Source organism: Anomaloglossus baeobatrachus, chromosome 1 (genome assembly GCF_048569485.1).
Source record: "Anomaloglossus baeobatrachus isolate aAnoBae1 chromosome 1, aAnoBae1.hap1, whole genome shotgun sequence".
Taxonomy (NCBI): domain Eukaryota; kingdom Metazoa; phylum Chordata; class Amphibia; order Anura; family Aromobatidae; genus Anomaloglossus; species Anomaloglossus baeobatrachus.
Genome location: NC_134353.1, coordinates 321,984,372 through 322,004,040, shown reverse-complemented (window position 1 = coordinate 322,004,040; position 19,669 = coordinate 321,984,372). Strand labels below are relative to the sequence as shown.

General features: G+C 43.4%; 30 non-coding genes across 30 annotated transcripts; all 30 read right to left on the bottom strand.

Moving 5' to 3' along the window:
- Positions 1 to 174: 174 nt before the first annotated feature.
- Positions 175 to 247, bottom strand: TRNAK-UUU (transfer RNA lysine (anticodon UUU)). Its single transcript has one exon. It is a non-coding gene; the product is annotated as a tRNA-Lys (tRNA).
- A 581-nt stretch (positions 248 to 828) lies between these two features.
- TRNAK-UUU (transfer RNA lysine (anticodon UUU)) lies at positions 829 to 901 on the bottom strand. The gene has a single exon. It is a non-coding gene; the product is annotated as a tRNA-Lys (tRNA).
- Positions 902 to 1,482: 581 nt separating this feature from the next.
- On the bottom strand, positions 1,483 to 1,555 carry TRNAK-UUU (transfer RNA lysine (anticodon UUU)). Its single transcript has one exon. It is a non-coding gene; the product is annotated as a tRNA-Lys (tRNA).
- Positions 1,556 to 2,136: 581 nt separating this feature from the next.
- On the bottom strand, positions 2,137 to 2,209 carry TRNAK-UUU (transfer RNA lysine (anticodon UUU)). The gene has a single exon. It is a non-coding gene; the product is annotated as a tRNA-Lys (tRNA).
- Positions 2,210 to 2,790: 581 nt separating this feature from the next.
- On the bottom strand, positions 2,791 to 2,863 carry TRNAK-UUU (transfer RNA lysine (anticodon UUU)). The gene has a single exon. It is a non-coding gene; the product is annotated as a tRNA-Lys (tRNA).
- Positions 2,864 to 3,444: 581 nt separating this feature from the next.
- On the bottom strand, positions 3,445 to 3,517 carry TRNAK-UUU (transfer RNA lysine (anticodon UUU)). Its single transcript has one exon. It is a non-coding gene; the product is annotated as a tRNA-Lys (tRNA).
- Positions 3,518 to 4,098: 581 nt separating this feature from the next.
- On the bottom strand, positions 4,099 to 4,171 carry TRNAK-UUU (transfer RNA lysine (anticodon UUU)). The gene has a single exon. It is a non-coding gene; the product is annotated as a tRNA-Lys (tRNA).
- A 581-nt stretch (positions 4,172 to 4,752) lies between these two features.
- Positions 4,753 to 4,825, bottom strand: TRNAK-UUU (transfer RNA lysine (anticodon UUU)). The gene has a single exon. It is a non-coding gene; the product is annotated as a tRNA-Lys (tRNA).
- Positions 4,826 to 5,406: 581 nt separating this feature from the next.
- On the bottom strand, positions 5,407 to 5,479 carry TRNAK-UUU (transfer RNA lysine (anticodon UUU)). Its single transcript has one exon. It is a non-coding gene; the product is annotated as a tRNA-Lys (tRNA).
- Positions 5,480 to 6,060: 581 nt separating this feature from the next.
- Positions 6,061 to 6,133, bottom strand: TRNAK-UUU (transfer RNA lysine (anticodon UUU)). The gene has a single exon. It is a non-coding gene; the product is annotated as a tRNA-Lys (tRNA).
- A 581-nt stretch (positions 6,134 to 6,714) lies between these two features.
- Positions 6,715 to 6,787, bottom strand: TRNAK-UUU (transfer RNA lysine (anticodon UUU)). Its single transcript has one exon. It is a non-coding gene; the product is annotated as a tRNA-Lys (tRNA).
- A 581-nt stretch (positions 6,788 to 7,368) lies between these two features.
- TRNAK-UUU (transfer RNA lysine (anticodon UUU)) lies at positions 7,369 to 7,441 on the bottom strand. The gene has a single exon. It is a non-coding gene; the product is annotated as a tRNA-Lys (tRNA).
- A 581-nt stretch (positions 7,442 to 8,022) lies between these two features.
- Positions 8,023 to 8,095, bottom strand: TRNAK-UUU (transfer RNA lysine (anticodon UUU)). Its single transcript has one exon. It is a non-coding gene; the product is annotated as a tRNA-Lys (tRNA).
- Positions 8,096 to 8,676: 581 nt separating this feature from the next.
- TRNAK-UUU (transfer RNA lysine (anticodon UUU)) lies at positions 8,677 to 8,749 on the bottom strand. The gene has a single exon. It is a non-coding gene; the product is annotated as a tRNA-Lys (tRNA).
- A 581-nt stretch (positions 8,750 to 9,330) lies between these two features.
- TRNAK-UUU (transfer RNA lysine (anticodon UUU)) lies at positions 9,331 to 9,403 on the bottom strand. Its single transcript has one exon. It is a non-coding gene; the product is annotated as a tRNA-Lys (tRNA).
- A 581-nt stretch (positions 9,404 to 9,984) lies between these two features.
- Positions 9,985 to 10,057, bottom strand: TRNAK-UUU (transfer RNA lysine (anticodon UUU)). The gene has a single exon. It is a non-coding gene; the product is annotated as a tRNA-Lys (tRNA).
- Positions 10,058 to 10,638: 581 nt separating this feature from the next.
- TRNAK-UUU (transfer RNA lysine (anticodon UUU)) lies at positions 10,639 to 10,711 on the bottom strand. Its single transcript has one exon. It is a non-coding gene; the product is annotated as a tRNA-Lys (tRNA).
- Positions 10,712 to 11,292: 581 nt separating this feature from the next.
- Positions 11,293 to 11,365, bottom strand: TRNAK-UUU (transfer RNA lysine (anticodon UUU)). The gene has a single exon. It is a non-coding gene; the product is annotated as a tRNA-Lys (tRNA).
- A 581-nt stretch (positions 11,366 to 11,946) lies between these two features.
- TRNAK-UUU (transfer RNA lysine (anticodon UUU)) lies at positions 11,947 to 12,019 on the bottom strand. The gene has a single exon. It is a non-coding gene; the product is annotated as a tRNA-Lys (tRNA).
- Positions 12,020 to 12,600: 581 nt separating this feature from the next.
- On the bottom strand, positions 12,601 to 12,673 carry TRNAK-UUU (transfer RNA lysine (anticodon UUU)). The gene has a single exon. It is a non-coding gene; the product is annotated as a tRNA-Lys (tRNA).
- A 581-nt stretch (positions 12,674 to 13,254) lies between these two features.
- On the bottom strand, positions 13,255 to 13,327 carry TRNAK-UUU (transfer RNA lysine (anticodon UUU)). The gene has a single exon. It is a non-coding gene; the product is annotated as a tRNA-Lys (tRNA).
- A 581-nt stretch (positions 13,328 to 13,908) lies between these two features.
- On the bottom strand, positions 13,909 to 13,981 carry TRNAK-UUU (transfer RNA lysine (anticodon UUU)). The gene has a single exon. It is a non-coding gene; the product is annotated as a tRNA-Lys (tRNA).
- A 581-nt stretch (positions 13,982 to 14,562) lies between these two features.
- On the bottom strand, positions 14,563 to 14,635 carry TRNAK-UUU (transfer RNA lysine (anticodon UUU)). The gene has a single exon. It is a non-coding gene; the product is annotated as a tRNA-Lys (tRNA).
- A 580-nt stretch (positions 14,636 to 15,215) lies between these two features.
- TRNAK-UUU (transfer RNA lysine (anticodon UUU)) lies at positions 15,216 to 15,288 on the bottom strand. The gene has a single exon. It is a non-coding gene; the product is annotated as a tRNA-Lys (tRNA).
- Positions 15,289 to 15,869: 581 nt separating this feature from the next.
- On the bottom strand, positions 15,870 to 15,942 carry TRNAK-UUU (transfer RNA lysine (anticodon UUU)). Its single transcript has one exon. It is a non-coding gene; the product is annotated as a tRNA-Lys (tRNA).
- Positions 15,943 to 16,523: 581 nt separating this feature from the next.
- Positions 16,524 to 16,596, bottom strand: TRNAK-UUU (transfer RNA lysine (anticodon UUU)). Its single transcript has one exon. It is a non-coding gene; the product is annotated as a tRNA-Lys (tRNA).
- A 581-nt stretch (positions 16,597 to 17,177) lies between these two features.
- TRNAK-UUU (transfer RNA lysine (anticodon UUU)) lies at positions 17,178 to 17,250 on the bottom strand. The gene has a single exon. It is a non-coding gene; the product is annotated as a tRNA-Lys (tRNA).
- Positions 17,251 to 17,831: 581 nt separating this feature from the next.
- TRNAK-UUU (transfer RNA lysine (anticodon UUU)) lies at positions 17,832 to 17,904 on the bottom strand. Its single transcript has one exon. It is a non-coding gene; the product is annotated as a tRNA-Lys (tRNA).
- Positions 17,905 to 18,485: 581 nt separating this feature from the next.
- TRNAK-UUU (transfer RNA lysine (anticodon UUU)) lies at positions 18,486 to 18,558 on the bottom strand. The gene has a single exon. It is a non-coding gene; the product is annotated as a tRNA-Lys (tRNA).
- A 581-nt stretch (positions 18,559 to 19,139) lies between these two features.
- TRNAK-UUU (transfer RNA lysine (anticodon UUU)) lies at positions 19,140 to 19,212 on the bottom strand. Its single transcript has one exon. It is a non-coding gene; the product is annotated as a tRNA-Lys (tRNA).
- Between the last annotated feature and the right edge of the window lie 457 nt (positions 19,213 to 19,669).

The window sequence follows — 19,669 nt, the reverse complement described above, 5'->3', positions numbered from 1 at the left end:
GTCCCCACCCACCAGCTCAGAGAAGACTGAAAGTTAGAGACAGACTCAACGGAGGGAAATAATGCTGGATACAAGTCATGTAATAACCAGAACAACGCTTAATCCTCATGCACACTCAAGAATCACCTAAGAACGAAGTCAAGGTACGTGCTAGGTTTATGGTAAAAGGCAAGGCGCCTGAACAGGGACTTGAACCCTGGACCCTCAGATTAAAAGTCTGATGCTCTACCGACTGAGCTACCCAGGCTCGTGCAGAGCAGCCCATTTAGCACATTTAGGAAGAACATCTCACTATGCATTTCGAAGAACCTTCCGAGATGTTCCTTTTTGCTTAGGACTGTACACAAACAAAACCAAAGTCCGCACACATTCTGCCACAGAAAGCAAGTGCCAGGTTATATCTCCTGGTATTCTCTATGGAGGCAAAAGTGGGGAAAAGGAGTAAGCAGCATCGTCAAAGACAATAAGAATTGGCTAAGTATAGTCAGGTGCAGCTGCAGTATTAAGCAACTGTTTAAGCTTTTTTTCCAAACTCAATTCACTGCCACACAGATCATTAGGGCTGTGTAATGTCTCACATACTTTTACAGAGAAAAACAAAACAAGGATTCTTCAATTTCTGTGTGCGGTTTCTGAAAGACATCACAAATGCAAGTCCCCACCCACCAGCTCAGAGAAGACTGAAAGTTAGAGACAGACTCAACGGAGGGAAATAATGCTGGATACAAGTCATGTAATAACCAGAACAACGCTTAATCCTCATGCACACTCAAGAATCACCTAAGAACGAAGTCAAGGTACGTGCTAGGTTTATGGTAAAAGGCAAGGCGCCTGAACAGGGACTTGAACCCTGGACCCTCAGATTAAAAGTCTGATGCTCTACCGACTGAGCTACCCAGGCTCGTGCAGAGCAGCCCATTTAGCACATTTAGGAAGAACATCTCACTATGCATTTCGAAGAACCTTCCGAGATGTTCCTTTTTGCTTAGGACTGTACACAAACAAAACCAAAGTCCGCACACATTCTGCCACAGAAAGCAAGTGCCAGGTTATATCTCCTGGTATTCTCTATGGAGGCAAAAGTGGGGAAAAGGAGTAAGCAGCATCGTCAAAGACAATAAGAATTGGCTAAGTATAGTCAGGTGCAGCTGCAGTATTAAGCAACTGTTTAAGCTTTTTTTCCAAACTCAATTCACTGCCACACAGATCATTAGGGCTGTGTAATGTCTCACATACTTTTACAGAGAAAAACAAAACAAGGATTCTTCAATTTCTGTGTGCGGTTTCTGAAAGACATCACAAATGCAAGTCCCCACCCACCAGCTCAGAGAAGACTGAAAGTTAGAGACAGACTCAACGGAGGGAAATAATGCTGGATACAAGTCATGTAATAACCAGAACAACGCTTAATCCTCATGCACACTCAAGAATCACCTAAGAACGAAGTCAAGGTACGTGCTAGGTTTATGGTAAAAGGCAAGGCGCCTGAACAGGGACTTGAACCCTGGACCCTCAGATTAAAAGTCTGATGCTCTACCGACTGAGCTACCCAGGCTCGTGCAGAGCAGCCCATTTAGCACATTTAGGAAGAACATCTCACTATGCATTTCGAAGAACCTTCCGAGATGTTCCTTTTTGCTTAGGACTGTACACAAACAAAACCAAAGTCCGCACACATTCTGCCACAGAAAGCAAGTGCCAGGTTATATCTCCTGGTATTCTCTATGGAGGCAAAAGTGGGGAAAAGGAGTAAGCAGCATCGTCAAAGACAATAAGAATTGGCTAAGTATAGTCAGGTGCAGCTGCAGTATTAAGCAACTGTTTAAGCTTTTTTTCCAAACTCAATTCACTGCCACACAGATCATTAGGGCTGTGTAATGTCTCACATACTTTTACAGAGAAAAACAAAACAAGGATTCTTCAATTTCTGTGTGCGGTTTCTGAAAGACATCACAAATGCAAGTCCCCACCCACCAGCTCAGAGAAGACTGAAAGTTAGAGACAGACTCAACGGAGGGAAATAATGCTGGATACAAGTCATGTAATAACCAGAACAACGCTTAATCCTCATGCACACTCAAGAATCACCTAAGAACGAAGTCAAGGTACGTGCTAGGTTTATGGTAAAAGGCAAGGCGCCTGAACAGGGACTTGAACCCTGGACCCTCAGATTAAAAGTCTGATGCTCTACCGACTGAGCTACCCAGGCTCGTGCAGAGCAGCCCATTTAGCACATTTAGGAAGAACATCTCACTATGCATTTCGAAGAACCTTCCGAGATGTTCCTTTTTGCTTAGGACTGTACACAAACAAAACCAAAGTCCGCACACATTCTGCCACAGAAAGCAAGTGCCAGGTTATATCTCCTGGTATTCTCTATGGAGGCAAAAGTGGGGAAAAGGAGTAAGCAGCATCGTCAAAGACAATAAGAATTGGCTAAGTATAGTCAGGTGCAGCTGCAGTATTAAGCAACTGTTTAAGCTTTTTTTCCAAACTCAATTCACTGCCACACAGATCATTAGGGCTGTGTAATGTCTCACATACTTTTACAGAGAAAAACAAAACAAGGATTCTTCAATTTCTGTGTGCGGTTTCTGAAAGACATCACAAATGCAAGTCCCCACCCACCAGCTCAGAGAAGACTGAAAGTTAGAGACAGACTCAACGGAGGGAAATAATGCTGGATACAAGTCATGTAATAACCAGAACAACGCTTAATCCTCATGCACACTCAAGAATCACCTAAGAACGAAGTCAAGGTACGTGCTAGGTTTATGGTAAAAGGCAAGGCGCCTGAACAGGGACTTGAACCCTGGACCCTCAGATTAAAAGTCTGATGCTCTACCGACTGAGCTACCCAGGCTCGTGCAGAGCAGCCCATTTAGCACATTTAGGAAGAACATCTCACTATGCATTTCGAAGAACCTTCCGAGATGTTCCTTTTTGCTTAGGACTGTACACAAACAAAACCAAAGTCCGCACACATTCTGCCACAGAAAGCAAGTGCCAGGTTATATCTCCTGGTATTCTCTATGGAGGCAAAAGTGGGGAAAAGGAGTAAGCAGCATCGTCAAAGACAATAAGAATTGGCTAAGTATAGTCAGGTGCAGCTGCAGTATTAAGCAACTGTTTAAGCTTTTTTTCCAAACTCAATTCACTGCCACACAGATCATTAGGGCTGTGTAATGTCTCACATACTTTTACAGAGAAAAACAAAACAAGGATTCTTCAATTTCTGTGTGCGGTTTCTGAAAGACATCACAAATGCAAGTCCCCACCCACCAGCTCAGAGAAGACTGAAAGTTAGAGACAGACTCAACGGAGGGAAATAATGCTGGATACAAGTCATGTAATAACCAGAACAACGCTTAATCCTCATGCACACTCAAGAATCACCTAAGAACGAAGTCAAGGTACGTGCTAGGTTTATGGTAAAAGGCAAGGCGCCTGAACAGGGACTTGAACCCTGGACCCTCAGATTAAAAGTCTGATGCTCTACCGACTGAGCTACCCAGGCTCGTGCAGAGCAGCCCATTTAGCACATTTAGGAAGAACATCTCACTATGCATTTCGAAGAACCTTCCGAGATGTTCCTTTTTGCTTAGGACTGTACACAAACAAAACCAAAGTCCGCAGACATTCTGCCACAGAAAGCAAGTGCCAGGTTATATCTCCTGGTATTCTCTATGGAGGCAAAAGTGGGGAAAAGGAGTAAGCAGCATCGTCAAAGACAATAAGAATTGGCTAAGTATAGTCAGGTGCAGCTGCAGTATTAAGCAACTGTTTAAGCTTTTTTTCCAAACTCAATTCACTGCCACACAGATCATTAGGGCTGTGTAATGTCTCACATACTTTTACAGAGAAAAACAAAACAAGGATTCTTCAATTTCTGTGTGCGGTTTCTGAAAGACATCACAAATGCAAGTCCCCACCCACCAGCTCAGAGAAGACTGAAAGTTAGAGACAGACTCAACGGAGGGAAATAATGCTGGATACAAGTCATGTAATAACCAGAACAACGCTTAATCCTCATGCACACTCAAGAATCACCTAAGAACGAAGTCAAGGTACGTGCTAGGTTTATGGTAAAAGGCAAGGCGCCTGAACAGGGACTTGAACCCTGGACCCTCAGATTAAAAGTCTGATGCTCTACCGACTGAGCTACCCAGGCTCGTGCAGAGCAGCCCATTTAGCACATTTAGGAAGAACATCTCACTATGCATTTCGAAGAACCTTCCGAGATGTTCCTTTTTGCTTAGGACTGTACACAAACAAAACCAAAGTCCGCACACATTCTGCCACAGAAAGCAAGTGCCAGGTTATATCTCCTGGTATTCTCTATGGAGGCAAAAGTGGGGAAAAGGAGTAAGCAGCATCGTCAAAGACAATAAGAATTGGCTAAGTATAGTCAGGTGCAGCTGCAGTATTAAGCAACTGTTTAAGCTTTTTTTCCAAACTCAATTCACTGCCACACAGATCATTAGGGCTGTGTAATGTCTCACATACTTTTACAGAGAAAAACAAAACAAGGATTCTTCAATTTCTGTGTGCGGTTTCTGAAAGACATCACAAATGCAAGTCCCCACCCACCAGCTCAGAGAAGACTGAAAGTTAGAGACAGACTCAACGGAGGGAAATAATGCTGGATACAAGTCATGTAATAACCAGAACAACGCTTAATCCTCATGCACACTCAAGAATCACCTAAGAACGAAGTCAAGGTACGTGCTAGGTTTATGGTAAAGGGCAAGGCGCCTGAACAGGGACTTGAACCCTGGACCCTCAGATTAAAAGTCTGATGCTCTACCGACTGAGCTACCCAGGCTCGTGCAGAGCAGCCCATTTAGCACATTTAGGAAGAACATCTCACTATGCATTTCGAAGAACCTTCCGAGATGTTCCTTTTTGCTTAGGACTGTACACAAACAAAACCAAAGTCCGCACACATTCTGCCACAGAAAGCAAGTGCCAGGTTATATCTCCTGGTATTCTCTATGGAGGCAAAAGTGGGGAAAAGGAGTAAGCAGCATCGTCAAAGACAATAAGAATTGGCTAAGTATAGTCAGGTGCAGCTGCAGTATTAAGCAACTGTTTAAGCTTTTTTTCCAAACTCAATTCACTGCCACACAGATCATTAGGGCTGTGTAATGTCTCACATACTTTTACAGAGAAAAACAAAACAAGGATTCTTCAATTTCTGTGTGCGGTTTCTGAAAGACATCACAAATGCAAGTCCCCACCCACCAGCTCAGAGAAGACTGAAAGTTAGAGACAGACTCAACGGAGGGAAATAATGCTGGATACAAGTCATGTAATAACCAGAACAACGCTTAATCCTCATGCACACTCAAGAATCACCTAAGAACGAAGTCAAGGTACGTGCTAGGTTTATGGTAAAAGGCAAGGCGCCTGAACAGGGACTTGAACCCTGGACCCTCAGATTAAAAGTCTGATGCTCTACCGACTGAGCTACCCAGGCTCGTGCAGAGCAGCCCATTTAGCACATTTAGGAAGAACATCTCACTATGCATTTCGAAGAACCTTCCGAGATGTTCCTTTTTGCTTAGGACTGTACACAAACAAAACCAAAGTCCGCACACATTCTGCCACAGAAAGCAAGTGCCAGGTTATATCTCCTGGTATTCTCTATGGAGGCAAAAGTGGGGAAAAGGAGTAAGCAGCATCGTCAAAGACAATAAGAATTGGCTAAGTATAGTCAGGTGCAGCTGCAGTATTAAGCAACTGTTTAAGCTTTTTTTCCAAACTCAATTCACTGCCACACAGATCATTAGGGCTGTGTAATGTCTCACATACTTTTACAGAGAAAAACAAAACAAGGATTCTTCAATTTCTGTGTGCGGTTTCTGAAAGACATCACAAATGCAAGTCCCCACCCACCAGCTCAGAGAAGACTGAAAGTTAGAGACAGACTCAACGGAGGGAAATAATGTTGGATACAAGTCATGTAATAACCAGAACAACGCTTAATCCTCATGCACACTCAAGAATCACCTAAGAACGAAGTCAAGGTACGTGTTAGGTTTATGGTAAAAGGCATGGCGCCTGAACAGGGACTTGAACCCTGGACCCTCAGATTAAAAGTCTGATGCTCTACCGACTGAGCTACCCAGGCTCGTGCAGAGCAGCCCATTTAGCACATTTAGGAAGAACATCTCACTATGCATTTCGAAGAACCTTCCGAGATGTTCCTTTTTGCTTAGGACTGTACACAAACAAAACCAAAGTCCGCACACATTCTGCCACAGAAAGCAAGTGCCAGGTTATATCTCCTGGTATTCTCTATGGAGGCAAAAGTGGGGAAAAGGAGTAAGCAGCATCGTCAAAGACAATAAGAATTGGCTAAGTATAGTCAGGTGCAGCTGCAGTATTAAGCAACTGTTTAAGCTTTTTTTCCAAACTCAATTCACTGCCACACAGATCATTAGGGCTGTGTAATGTCTCACATACTTTTACAGAGAAAAACAAAACAAGGATTCTTCAATTTCTGTGTGCGGTTTCTGAAAGACATCACAAATGCAAGTCCCCACCCACCAGCTCAGAGAAGACTGAAAGTTAGAGACAGACTCAACGGAGGGAAATAATGCTGGATACAAGTCATGTAATAACCAGAACAACGCTTAATCCTCATGCACACTCAAGAATCACCTAAGAACGAAGTCAAGGTACGTGCTAGGTTTATGGTAAAAGGCAAGGCGCCTGAACAGGGACTTGAACCCTGGACCCTCAGATTAAAAGTCTGATGCTCTACCGACTGAGCTACCCAGGCTCGTGCAGAGCAGCCCATTTAGCACATTTAGGAAGAAAATCTCACTATGCATTTCGAAGAACCTTCCGAGATGTTCCTTTTTGCTTAGGACTGTACACAAACAAAACCAAAGTCCGCACACATTCTGCCACAGAAAGCAAGTGCCAGGTTATATCTCCTGGTATTCTCTATGGAGGCAAAAGTGGGGAAAAGGAGTAAGCAGCATCGTCAAAGACAATAAGAATTGGCTAAGTATAGTCAGGTGCAGCTGCAGTATTAAGCAACTGTTTAAGCTTTTTTTCCAAACTCAATTCACTGCCACACAGATCATTAGGGCTGTGTAATGTCTCACATACTTTTACAGAGAAAAACAAAACAAGGATTCTTCAATTTCTGTGTGCGGTTTCTGAAAGACATCACAAATGCAAGTCCCCACCCACCAGCTCAGAGAAGACTGAAAGTTAGAGACAGACTCAACGGAGGGAAATAATGCTGGATACAAGTCATGTAATAACCAGAACAACGCTTAATCCTCATGCACACTCAAGAATCACCTAAGAACGAAGTCAAGGTACGTGCTAGGTTTATGGTAAAAGGCAAGGCGCCTGAACAGGGACTTGAACCCTGGACCCTCAGATTAAAAGTCTGATGCTCTACCGACTGAGCTACCCAGGCTCGTGCAGAGCAGCCCATTTAGCACATTTAGGAAGAACATCTCACTATGCATTTCGAAGAACCTTCCGAGATGTTCCTTTTTGCTTAGGACTGTACACAAACAAAACCAAAGTCCGCACACATTCTGCCACAGAAAGCAAGTGCCAGGTTATATCTCCTGGTATTCTCTATGGAGGCAAAAGTGGGGAAAAGGAGTAAGCATCATCGTCAAAGACAATAAGAATTGGCTAAGTATAGTCAGGTGCAGCTGCAGTATTAAGCAACTGTTTAAGCTTTTTTTCCAAACTCAATTCACTGCCACACAGATCATTAGGGCTGTGTAATGTCTCACATACTTTTACAGAGAAAAACAAAACAAGGATTCTTCAATTTCTGTGTGCGGTTTCTGAAAGACATCACAAATGCAAGTCCCCACCCACCAGCTCAGAGAAGACTGAAAGTTAGAGACAGACTCAACGGAGGGAAATAATGCTGGATACAAGTCATGTAATAACCAGAACAACGCTTAATCCTCATGCACACTCAAGAATCACCTAAGAACGAAGTCAAGGTACGTGCTAGGTTTATGGTAAAAGGCAAGGCGCCTGAACAGGGACTTGAACCCTGGACCCTCAGATTAAAAGTCTGATGCTCTACCGACTGAGCTACCCAGGCTCGTGCAGAGCAGCCCATTTAGCACATTTAGGAAGAACATCTCACTATGCATTTCGAAGAACCTTCCGAGATGTTCCTTTTTGCTTAGGACTGTACACAAACAAAACCAAAGTCCGCACACATTCTGCCACAGAAAGCAAGTGCCAGGTTATATCTCCTGGTATTCTCTATGGAGGCAAAAGTGGGGAAAAGGAGTAAGCAGCATCGTCAAAGACAATAAGAATTGGCTAAGTATAGTCAGGTGCAGCTGCAGTATTAAGCAACTGTTTAAGCTTTTTTTCCAAACTCAATTCACTGCCACACAGATCATTAGGGCTGTGTAATGTCTCACATACTTTTACAGAGAAAAACAAAACAAGGATTCTTCAATTTCTGTGTGCGGTTTCTGAAAGACATCACAAATGCAAGTCCCCACCCACCAGCTCAGAGAAGACTGAAAGTTAGAGACAGACTCAACGGAGGGAAATAATGCTGGATACAAGTCATGTAATAACCAGAACAACGCTTAATCCTCATGCACACTCAAGAATCACCTAAGAACGAAGTCAAGGTACGTGCTAGGTTTATGGTAAAAGGCAAGGCGCCTGAACAGGGACTTGAACCCTGGACCCTCAGATTAAAAGTCTGATGCTCTACCGACTGAGCTACCCAGGCTCGTGCAGAGCAGCCCATTTAGCACATTTAGGAAGAACATCTCACTATGCATTTCGAAGAACCTTCCGAGATGTTCCTTTTTGCTTAGGACTGTACACAAACAAAACCAAAGTCCGCACACATTCTGCCACAGAAAGCAAGTGCCAGGTTATATCTCCTGGTATTCTCTATGGAGGCAAAAGTGGGGAAAAGGAGTAAGCAGCATCGTCAAAGACAATAAGAATTGGCTAAGTATAGTCAGGTGCAGCTGCAGTATTAAGCAACTGTTTAAGCTTTTTTTCCAAACTCAATTCACTGCCACACAGATCATTAGGGCTGTGTAATGTCTCACATACTTTTACAGAGAAAAACAAAACAAGGATTCTTCAATTTCTGTGTGCGGTTTCTGAAAGACATCACAAATGCAAGTCCCCACCCACCAGCTCAGAGAAGACTGAAAGTTAGAGACAGACTCAACGGAGGGAAATAATGCTGGATACAAGTCATGTAATAACCAGAACAACGCTTAATCCTCATGCACACTCAAGAATCACCTAAGAACGAAGTCAAGGTACGTGCTAGGTTTATGGTAAAAGGCAAGGCGCCTGAACAGGGACTTGAACCCTGGACCCTCAGATTAAAAGTCTGATGCTCTACCGACTGAGCTACCCAGGCTCGTGCAGAGCAGCCCATTTAGCACATTTAGGAAGAACATCTCACTATGCATTTCGAAGAACCTTCCGAGATGTTCCTTTTTGCTTAGGACTGTACACAAACAAAACCAAAGTCCGCACACATTCTGCCACAGAAAGCAAGTGCCAGGTTATATCTCCTGGTATTCTCTATGGAGGCAAAAGTGGGGAAAAGGAGTAAGCAGCATCGTCAAAGACAATAAGAATTGGCTAAGTATAGTCAGGTGCAGCTGCAGTATTAAGCAACTGTTTAAGCTTTTTTTCCAAACTCAATTCACTGCCACACAGATCATTAGGGCTGTGTAATGTCTCACATACTTTTACAGAGAAAAACAAAACAAGGATTCTTCAATTTCTGTGTGCGGTTTCTGAAAGACATCACAAATGCAAGTCCCCACCCACCAGCTCAGAGAAGACTGAAAGTTAGAGACAGACTCAACGGAGGGAAATAATGCTGGATACAAGTCATGTAATAACCAGAACAACGCTTAATCCTCATGCACACTCAAGAATCACCTAAGAACGAAGTCAAGGTACGTGCTAGGTTTATGGTAAAAGGCAAGGCGCCTGAACAGGGACTTGAACCCTGGACCCTCAGATTAAAAGTCTGATGCTCTACCGACTGAGCTACCCAGGCTCGTGCAGAGCAGCCCATTTAGCACATTTAGGAAGAACATCTCACTATGCATTTCGAAGAACCTTCCGAGATGTTCCTTTTTGCTTAGGACTGTACACAAACAAAACCAAAGTCCGCACACATTCTGCCACAGAAAGCAAGTGCCAGGTTATATCTCCTGGTATTCTCTATGGAGGCAAAAGTGGGGAAAAGGAGTAAGCAGCATCGTCAAAGACAATAAGAATTGGCTAAGTATAGTCAGGTGCAGCTGCAGTATTAAGCAACTGTTTAAGCTTTTTTTCCAAACTCAATTCACTGCCACACAGATCATTAGGGCTGTGTAATGTCTCACATACTTTTACAGAGAAAAACAAAACAAGGATTCTTCAATTTCTGTGTGCGGTTTCTGAAAGACATCACAAATGCAAGTCCCCACCCACCAGCTCAGAGAAGACTGAAAGTTAGAGACAGACTCAACGGAGGGAAATAATGCTGGATACAAGTCATGTAATAACCAGAACAACGCTTAATCCTCATGCACACTCAAGAATCACCTAAGAACGAAGTCAAGGTACGTGCTAGGTTTATGGTAAAAGGCAAGGCGCCTGAACAGGGACTTGAACCCTGGACCCTCAGATTAAAAGTCTGATGCTCTACCGACTGAGCTACCCAGGCTCGTGCAGAGCAGCCCATTTAGCACATTTAGGAAGAACATCTCACTATGCATTTCGAAGAACCTTCCGAGATGTTCCTTTTTGCTTAGGACTGTACACAAACAAAACCAAAGTCCGCACACATTCTGCCACAGAAAGCAAGTGCCAGGTTATATCTCCTGGTATTCTCTATGGAGGCAAAAGTGGGGAAAAGGAGTAAGCAGCATCGTCAAAGACAATAAGAATTGGCTAAGTATAGTCAGGTGCAGCTGCAGTATTAAGCAACTGTTTAAGCTTTTTTTCCAAACTCAATTCACTGCCACACAGATCATTAGGGCTGTGTAATGTCTCACATACTTTTACAGAGAAAAACAAAACAAGGATTCTTCAATTTCTGTGTGCGGTTTCTGAAAGACATCACAAATGCAAGTCCCCACCCACCAGCTCAGAGAAGACTGAAAGTTAGAGACAGACTCAACGGAGGGAAATAATGCTGGATACAAGTCATGTAATAACCAGAACAACGCTTAATCCTCATGCACACTCAAGAATCACCTAAGAACGAAGTCAAGGTACGTGCTAGGTTTATGGTAAACGGCAAGGCGCCTGAACAGGGACTTGAACCCTGGACCCTCAGATTAAAAGTCTGATGCTCTACCGACTGAGCTACCCAGGCTCGTGCAGAGCAGCCCATTTAGCACATTTAGGAAGAACATCTCACTATGCATTTCGAAGAACCTTCCGAGATGTTCCTTTTTGCTTAGGACTGTACACAAACAAAACCAAAGTCCGCACACATTCTGCCACAGAAAGCAAGTGCCAGGTTATATCTCCTGGTATTCTCTATGGAGGCAAAAGTGGGGAAAAGGAGTAAGCAGCATCGTCAAAGACAATAAGAATTGGCTAAGTATAGTCAGGTGCAGCTGCAGTATTAAGCAACTGTTTAAGCTTTTTTTCCAAACTCAATTCACTGCCACACAGATCATTAGGGCTGTGTAATGTCTCACATACTTTTACAGAGAAAAACAAAACAAGGATTCTTCAATTTCTGTGTGCGGTTTCTGAAAGACATCACAAATGCAAGTCCCCACCCACCAGCTCAGAGAAGACTGAAAGTTAGAGACAGACTCAACGGAGGGAAATAATGCTGGATACAAGTCATGTAATAACCAGAACAACGCTTAATCCTCATGCACACTCAAGAATCACCTAAGAACGAAGTCAAGGTACGTGCTAGGTTTATGGTAAAAGGCAAGGCTCCTGAACAGGGACTTGAACCCTGGACCCTCAGATTAAAAGTCTGATGCTCTACCGACTGAGCTACCCAGGCTCGTGCAGAGCAGCCCATTTAGCACATTTAGGAAGAACATCTCACTATGCATTTCGAAGAACCTTCCGAGATGTTCCTTTTTGCTTAGGACTGTACACAAACAAAACCAAAGTCCGCACACATTCTGCCACAGAAAGCAAGTGCCAGGTTATATCTCCTGGTATTCTCTATGGAGGCAAAAGTGGGGAAAAGGAGTAAGCAGCATCGTCAAAGACAATAAGAATTGGCTAAGTATAGTCAGGTGCAGCTGCAGTATTAAGCAACTGTTTAAGCTTTTTTTCCAAACTCAATTCACTGCCACACAGATCATTAGGGCTGTGTAATGTCTCACATACTTTTACAGAGAAAAACAAAACAAGGATTCTTCAATTTCTGTGTGCGGTTTCTGAAAGACATCACAAATGCAAGTCCCCACCCACCAGCTCAGAGAAGACTGAAAGTTAGAGACAGACTCAACGGAGGGAAATAATGCTGGATACAAGTCATGTAATAACCAGAACAACGCTTAATCCTCATGCACACTCAAGAATCACCTAAGAACGAAGTCAAGGTACGTGCTAGGTTTATGGTAAAAGGCAAGGCGCCTGAACAGGGACTTGAACCCTGGACCCTCAGATTAAAAGTCTGATGCTCTACCGACTGAGCTACCCAGGCTCGTGCAGAGCAGCCCATTTAGCACATTTAGGAAGAACATCTCACTATGCATTTCGAAGAACCTTCCGAGATGTTCCTTTTTGCTTAGGACTGTACACAAACAAAACCAAAGTCCGCACACATTCTGCCACAGAAAGCAAGTGCCAGGTTATATCTCCTGGTATTCTCTATGGAGGCAAAAGTGGGGAAAAGGAGTAAGCAGCATCGTCAAAGACAATAAGAATTGGCTAAGTATAGTCAGGTGCAGCTGCAGTATTAAGCAACTGTTTAAGCTTTTTTTCCAAACTCAATTCACTGCCACACAGATCATTAGGGCTGTGTAATGTCTCACATACTTTTACAGAGAAAAACAAAACAAGGATTCTTCAATTTCTGTGTGCGGTTTCTGAAAGACATCACAAATGCAAGTCCCCACCCACCAGCTCAGAGAAGACTGAAAGTTAGAGACAGACTCAACGGAGGGAAATAATGCTGGATACAAGTCATGTAATAACCAGAACAACGCTTAATCCTCATGCACACTCAAGAATCACCTAAGAACGAAGTCAAGGTACGTGCTAGGTTTATGGTAAAGGGCAAGGCGCCTGAACAGGGACTTGAACCCTGGACCCTCAGATTAAAAGTCTGATGCTCTACCGACTGAGCTACCCAGGCTCATGCAGAGCAGCCCATTTAGCACATTTAGGAAGAACATCTCACTATGCATTTCGAAGAACCTTCCGAGATGTTCCTTTTTGCTTAGGACTGTACACAAACAAAACCAAAGTCCGCACACATTCTGCCACAGAAAGCAAGTGCCAGGTTATATCTCCTGGTATTCTCTATGGAGGCAAAAGTGGGGAAAAGGAGTAAGCAGCATCGTCAAAGACAATAAGAATTGGCTAAGTATAGTCAGGTGCAGCTGCAGTATTAAGCAACTGTTTAAGCTTTTTTTCCAAACTCAATTCACTGCCACACAGATCATTAGGGCTGTGTAATGTCTCACATACTTTTACAGAGAAAAACAAAACAAGGATTCTTCAATTTCTGTGTGCGGTTTCTGAAAGACATCACAAATGCAAGTCCCCACCCACCAGCTCAGAGAAGACTGAAAGTTAGAGACAGACTCAACGGAGGGAAATAATGCTGGATACAAGTCATGTAATAACCAGAACAACGCTTAATCCTCATGCACACTCAAGAATCACCTAAGAACGAAGTCAAGGTACGTGCTAGGTTTATGGTAAAAGGCAAGGCGCCTGAACAGGGACTTGAACCCTGGACCCTCAGATTAAAAGTCTGATGCTCTACCGACTGAGCTACCCAGGCTCGTGCAGAGCAGCCCATTTAGCACATTTAGGAAGAACATCTCACTATGCATTTCGAAGAACCTTCCGAGATGTTCCTTTTTGCTTAGGACTGTACACAAACAAAACCAAAGTCCGCACACATTCTGCCACAGAAAGCAAGTGCCAGGTTATATCTCCTGGTATTCTCTATGGAGGCAAAAGTGGGGAAAAGGAGTAAGCAGCATCGTCAAAGACAATAAGAATTGGCTAAGTATAGTCAGGTGCAGCTGCAGTATTAAGCAACTGTTTAAGCTTTTTTTCCAAACTCAATTCACTGCCACACAGATCATTAGGGCTGTGTAATGTCTCACATACTTTTACAGAGAAAAACAAAACAAGGATTCTTCAATTTCTGTGTGCGGTTTCTGAAAGACATCACAAATGCAAGTCCCCACCCACCAGCTCAGAGAAGACTGAAAGTTAGAGACAGACTCAACGGAGGGAAATAATGCTGGATACAAGTCATGTAATAACCAGAACAACGCTTAATCCTCATGCACACTCAAGAATCACCTAAGAACGAAGTCAAGGTACGTGCTAGGTTTATGGTAAAAGGCAAGGCGCCTGAACAGGGACTTGAACCCTGGACCCTCAGATTAAAAGTCTGATGCTCTACCGACTGAGCTACCCAGGCTCGTGCAGAGCAGCCCATTTAGCACATTTAGGAAGAACATCTCACTATGCATTTCGAAGAACCTTCCGAGATGTTCCTTTTTGCTTAGGACTGTACACAAACAAAACCAAAGTCCGCACACATTCTGCCACAGAAAGCAAGTGCCAGGTTATATCTCCTGGTATTCTCTATGGAGGCAAAAGTGGGGAAAAGGAGTAAGCAGCATCGTCAAAGACAATAAGAATTGGCTAAGTATAGTCAGGTGCAGCTGCAGTATTAAGCAACTGTTTAAGCTTTTTTTCCAAACTCAATTCACTGCCACACAGATCATTAGGGCTGTGTAATGTCTCACATACTTTTACAGAGAAAAACAAAACAAGGATTCTTCAATTTCTGTGTGCGGTTTCTGAAAGACATCACAAATGCAAGTCCCCACCCACCAGCTCAGAGAAGACTGAAAGTTAGAGACAGACTCAACGGAGGGAAATAATGCTGGATACAAGTCATGTAATAACCAGAACAACGCTTAATCCTCATGCACACTCAAGAATCACCTAAGAACGAAGTCAAGGTACGTGCTAGGTTATGGTAAAAGGCAAGGCGCCTGAACAGGGACTTGAACCCTGGACCCTCAGATTAAAAGTCTGATGCTCTACCGACTGAGCTACCCAGGCTCGTGCAGAGCAGCCCATTTAGCACATTTAGGAAGAACATCTCACTATGCATTTCGAAGAACCTTCCGAGATGTTCCTTTTTGCTTAGGACTGTACACAAACAAAACCAAAGTCCGCACACATTCTGCCACAGAAAGCAAGTGCCAGGTTATATCTCCTGGTATTCTCTATGGAGGCAGAAGTGGGGAAAAGGAGTAAGCAGCATCGTCAAAGACAATAAGAATTGGCTAAGTATAGTCAGGTGCAGCTGCAGTATAAAGCAACTGTTTAAGCTTTTTTTCCAAACTCAATTCACTGCCACACAGATCATTAGGGCTGTGTAATGTCTCACATACTTTTACAGAGAAAAACAAAACAAGGATTCTTCAATTTCTGTGTGCGGTTTCTGAAAGACATCACAAATGCAAGTCCCCACCCACCAGCTCAGAGAAGACTGAAAGTTAGAGACAGACTCAACGGAGGGAAATAATGCTGGATACAAGTCATGTAATAACCAGAACAACGCTTAATCCTCATGCACACTCAAGAATCACCTAAGAACGAAGTCAAGGTACGTGCTAGGTTTATGGTAAAAGGCAAGGCGCCTGAACAGGGACTTGAACCCTGGACCCTCAGATTAAAAGTCTGATGCTCTACCGACTGAGCTACCCAGGCTCGTGCAGAGCAGCCCATTTAGCACATTTAGGAAGAACATCTCACTATGCATTTCGAAGAACCTTCCGAGATGTTCCTTTTTGCTTAGGACTGTACACAAACAAAACCAAAGTCCGCACACATTCTGCCACAGAAAGCAAGTGCCAGGTTATATCTCCTGGTATTCTCTATGGAGGCAAAAGTGGGGAAAAGGAGTAAGCAGCATCGTCAAAGACAATAAGAATTGGCTAAGTATAGTCAGGTGCAGCTGCAGTATTAAGCAACTGTTTAAGCTTTTTTTCCAAACTCAATTCACTGCCACACAGATCATTAGGGCTGTGTAATGTCTCACATACTTTTACAGAGAAAAACAAAACAAGGATTCTTCAATTTCTGTGTGCGGTTTCTGAAAGACATCACAAATGCAAGTCCCCACCCACCAGCTCAGAGAAGACTGAAAGTTAGAGACAGACTCAACGGAGGGAAATAATGCTGGATACAAGTCATGTAATAACCAGAACAACGCTTAATCCTCATGCACACTCAAGAATCACCTAAGAACGAAGTCAAGGTACGTGCTAGGTTTATGGTAAAAGGCAAGGCGCCTGAACAGGGACTTGAACCCTGGACCCTCAGATTAAAAGTCTGATGCTCTACCGACTGAGCTACCCAGGCTCGTGCAGAGCAGCCCATTTAGCACATTTAGGAAGAACATCTCACTATGCATTTCGAAGAACCTTCCGAGATGTTCCTTTTTGCTTAGGACTGTACACAAACAAAACCAAAGTCCGCACACATTCTGCCACAGAAAGCAAGTGCCAGGTTATATCTCCTGGTATTCTCTATGGAGGCAAAAGTGGGGAAAAGGAGTAAGCAGCATCGTCAAAAACAATAAGAATTGGCTAAGTATAGTCAGGTGCAGCTGCAGTATTAAGCAACTGTTTAAGCTTTTTTTCCAAACTCAATTCACTGCCACACAGATCATTAGGGCTGTGTAATGTCTCACATACTTTTACAGAGAAAAACAAAACAAGGATTCTTCAATTTCTGTGTGCGGTTTCTGAAAGACATCACAAATGCAAGTCCCCACCCACCAGCTCAGAGAAGACTGAAAGTTAGAGACAGACTCAACGGAGGGAAATAATGCTGGATACAAGTCATGTAATAACCAGAACAACGCTTAATCCTCATGCACACTCAAGAATCACCTAAGAACGAAGTCAAGGTACGTGCTAGGTTTATGGTAAAAGGCAAGGCGCCTGAACAGGGACTTGAACCCTGGACCCTCAGATTAAAAGTCTGATGCTCTACCGACTGAGCTACCCAGGCTCGTGCAGAGCAGCCCATTTAGCACATTTAGGAAGAACATCTCACTATGCATTTCGAAGAACCTTCCGAGATGTTCCTTTTTGCTTAGGACTGTACACAAACAAAACCAAAGTCCGCACACATTCTGCCACAGAAAGCAAGTGCCAGGTTATATCTCCTGGTATTCTCTATGGAGGCAAAAGTGGGGAAAAGGAGTAAGCAGCATCGTCAAAAACAATAAGAATTGGCTAAGTATAGTCAGGTGCAGCTGCAGTATTAAGCAACTGTTTAAGCTTTTTTTCCAAACTCAATTCACTGCCACACAGATCATTAGGGCTGTGTAATGTCTCACATACTTTTACAGAGAAAAACAAAACAAGGATTCTTCAATTTCTGTGTGCGGTTTCTGAAAGACATCACAAATGCAAGTCCCCACCCACCAGCTCAGAGAAGACTGAAAGTTAGAGACAGACTCAACGGAGGGAAATAATGCTGGATACAAGTCATGTAATAACCAGAACAACGCTTAATCCTCATGCACACTCAAGAATCACCTAAGAACGAAGTCAAGGTACGTGCTAGGTTTATGGTAAAAGGCAAGGCGCCTGAACAGGGACTTGAACCCTGGACCCTCAGATTAAAAGTCTGATGCTCTACCGACCGAGCTACCCAGGCTCGTGCAGAGCAGCCCATTTAGCACATTTAGGAAGAACATCTCACTATGCATTTCGAAGAACCTTCCGAGATGTTCCTTTTTGCTTAGGACTGTACACAAACAAAACCAAAGTCCGCACACATTCTGCCACAGAAAGCAAGTGCCAGGTTATATCTCCTGGTATTCTCTATGGAGGCAAAAGTGGGGAAAAGGAGTAAGCAGCATCGTCAAAGACAATAAGAATTGGCTAAGTATAGTCAGGTGCAGCTGCAGTATTAAGCAACTGTTTAAGCTTTTTTTCCAAACTCAATTCACTGCCACACAGATCATTAGGGCTGTGTAATGTCTCACATACTTTTACAGAGAAAAACAAAACAAGGATTCTTCAATTTCTGTGTGCGGTTTCTGAAAGACATCACAAATGCAAGTCCCCACCCACCAGCTCAGAGAAGACTGAAAGTTAGAGACAGACTCAACGGAGGGAAATAATGCTGGATACAAGTCATGTAATAACCAGAACAACGCTTAATCCTCATGCACACTCAAGAATCACCTAAGAACGAAGTCAAGGTACGTGCTAGGTTTATGGTAAAAGGCAAGGCGCCTGAACAGGGACTTGAACCCTGGACCCTCAGATTAAAAGTCTGATGCTCTACCGACTGAGCTACCCAGGCTCGTGCAGAGCAGCCCATTTAGCACATTTAGGAAGAACATCTCACTATGCATTTCGAAGAACCTTCCGAGATGTTCCTTTTTGCTTAGGACTGTACACAAACAAAACCAAAGTCCGCACACATTCTGCCACAGAAAGCAAGTGCCAGGTTATATCTCCTGGTATTCTCTATGGAGGCAAAAGTGGGGAAAAGGAGTAAGCAGCATCGTCAAAAACAATAAGAATTGGCTAAGTATAGTCAGGTGCAGCTGCAGTATTAAGCAACTGTTTAAGCTTTTTTTCCAAACTCAATTCACTGCCACACAGATCATTAGGGCTGTGTAATGTCTCACATACTTTTACAGAGAAAAACAAAACAAGGATTCTTCAATTTCTGTGTGCGGTTTCTGAAAGACATCACAAATGCAAGTCCCCACCCACCAGCTCAGAGAAGACTGAAAGTTAGAGACAGACTCAACGGAGGGAAATAATGCTGGATACAAGTCATGTAATAACCAGAACAACGCTTAATCCTCATGCACACTCAAGAATCACCTAAGAACGAAGTCAAGGTACGTGCTAGGTTTATGGTAAAAGGCAAGGCGCCTGAACAGGGACTTGAACCCTGGACCCTCAGATTAAAAGTCTGATGCTCTACCGACCGAGCTACCCAGGCTCGTGCAGAGCAGCCCATTTAGCACATTTAGGAAGAACATCTCACTATGCATTTCGAAGAACCTTCCGAGATGTTCCTTTTTGCTTAGGACTGTACACAAACAAAACCAAAGTCCGCACACATTCTGCCACAGAAAGCAAGTGCCAGGTTATATCTCCTGGTATTCTCTATGGAGGCAAAAGTGGGGAAAAGGAGTAAGCAGCATCGTCAAAGACAATAAGAATTGGCTAAGTATAGTCAGGTGCAGCTGCAGTATTAAGCAACTGTTTAAGCTTTTTTTCCAAACTCAATTCACTGCCACACAGATCATTAGGGCTGTGTAATGTCTCACATACTTTTACAGAGAAAAACAAAACAAGGATTCTTCAATTTCTGTGTGCGGTTTCTGAAAGACATCACAAATGCAAGTCCCCACCCACCAGCTCAGAGAAGACTGAAAGTTAGAGACAGACTCAAC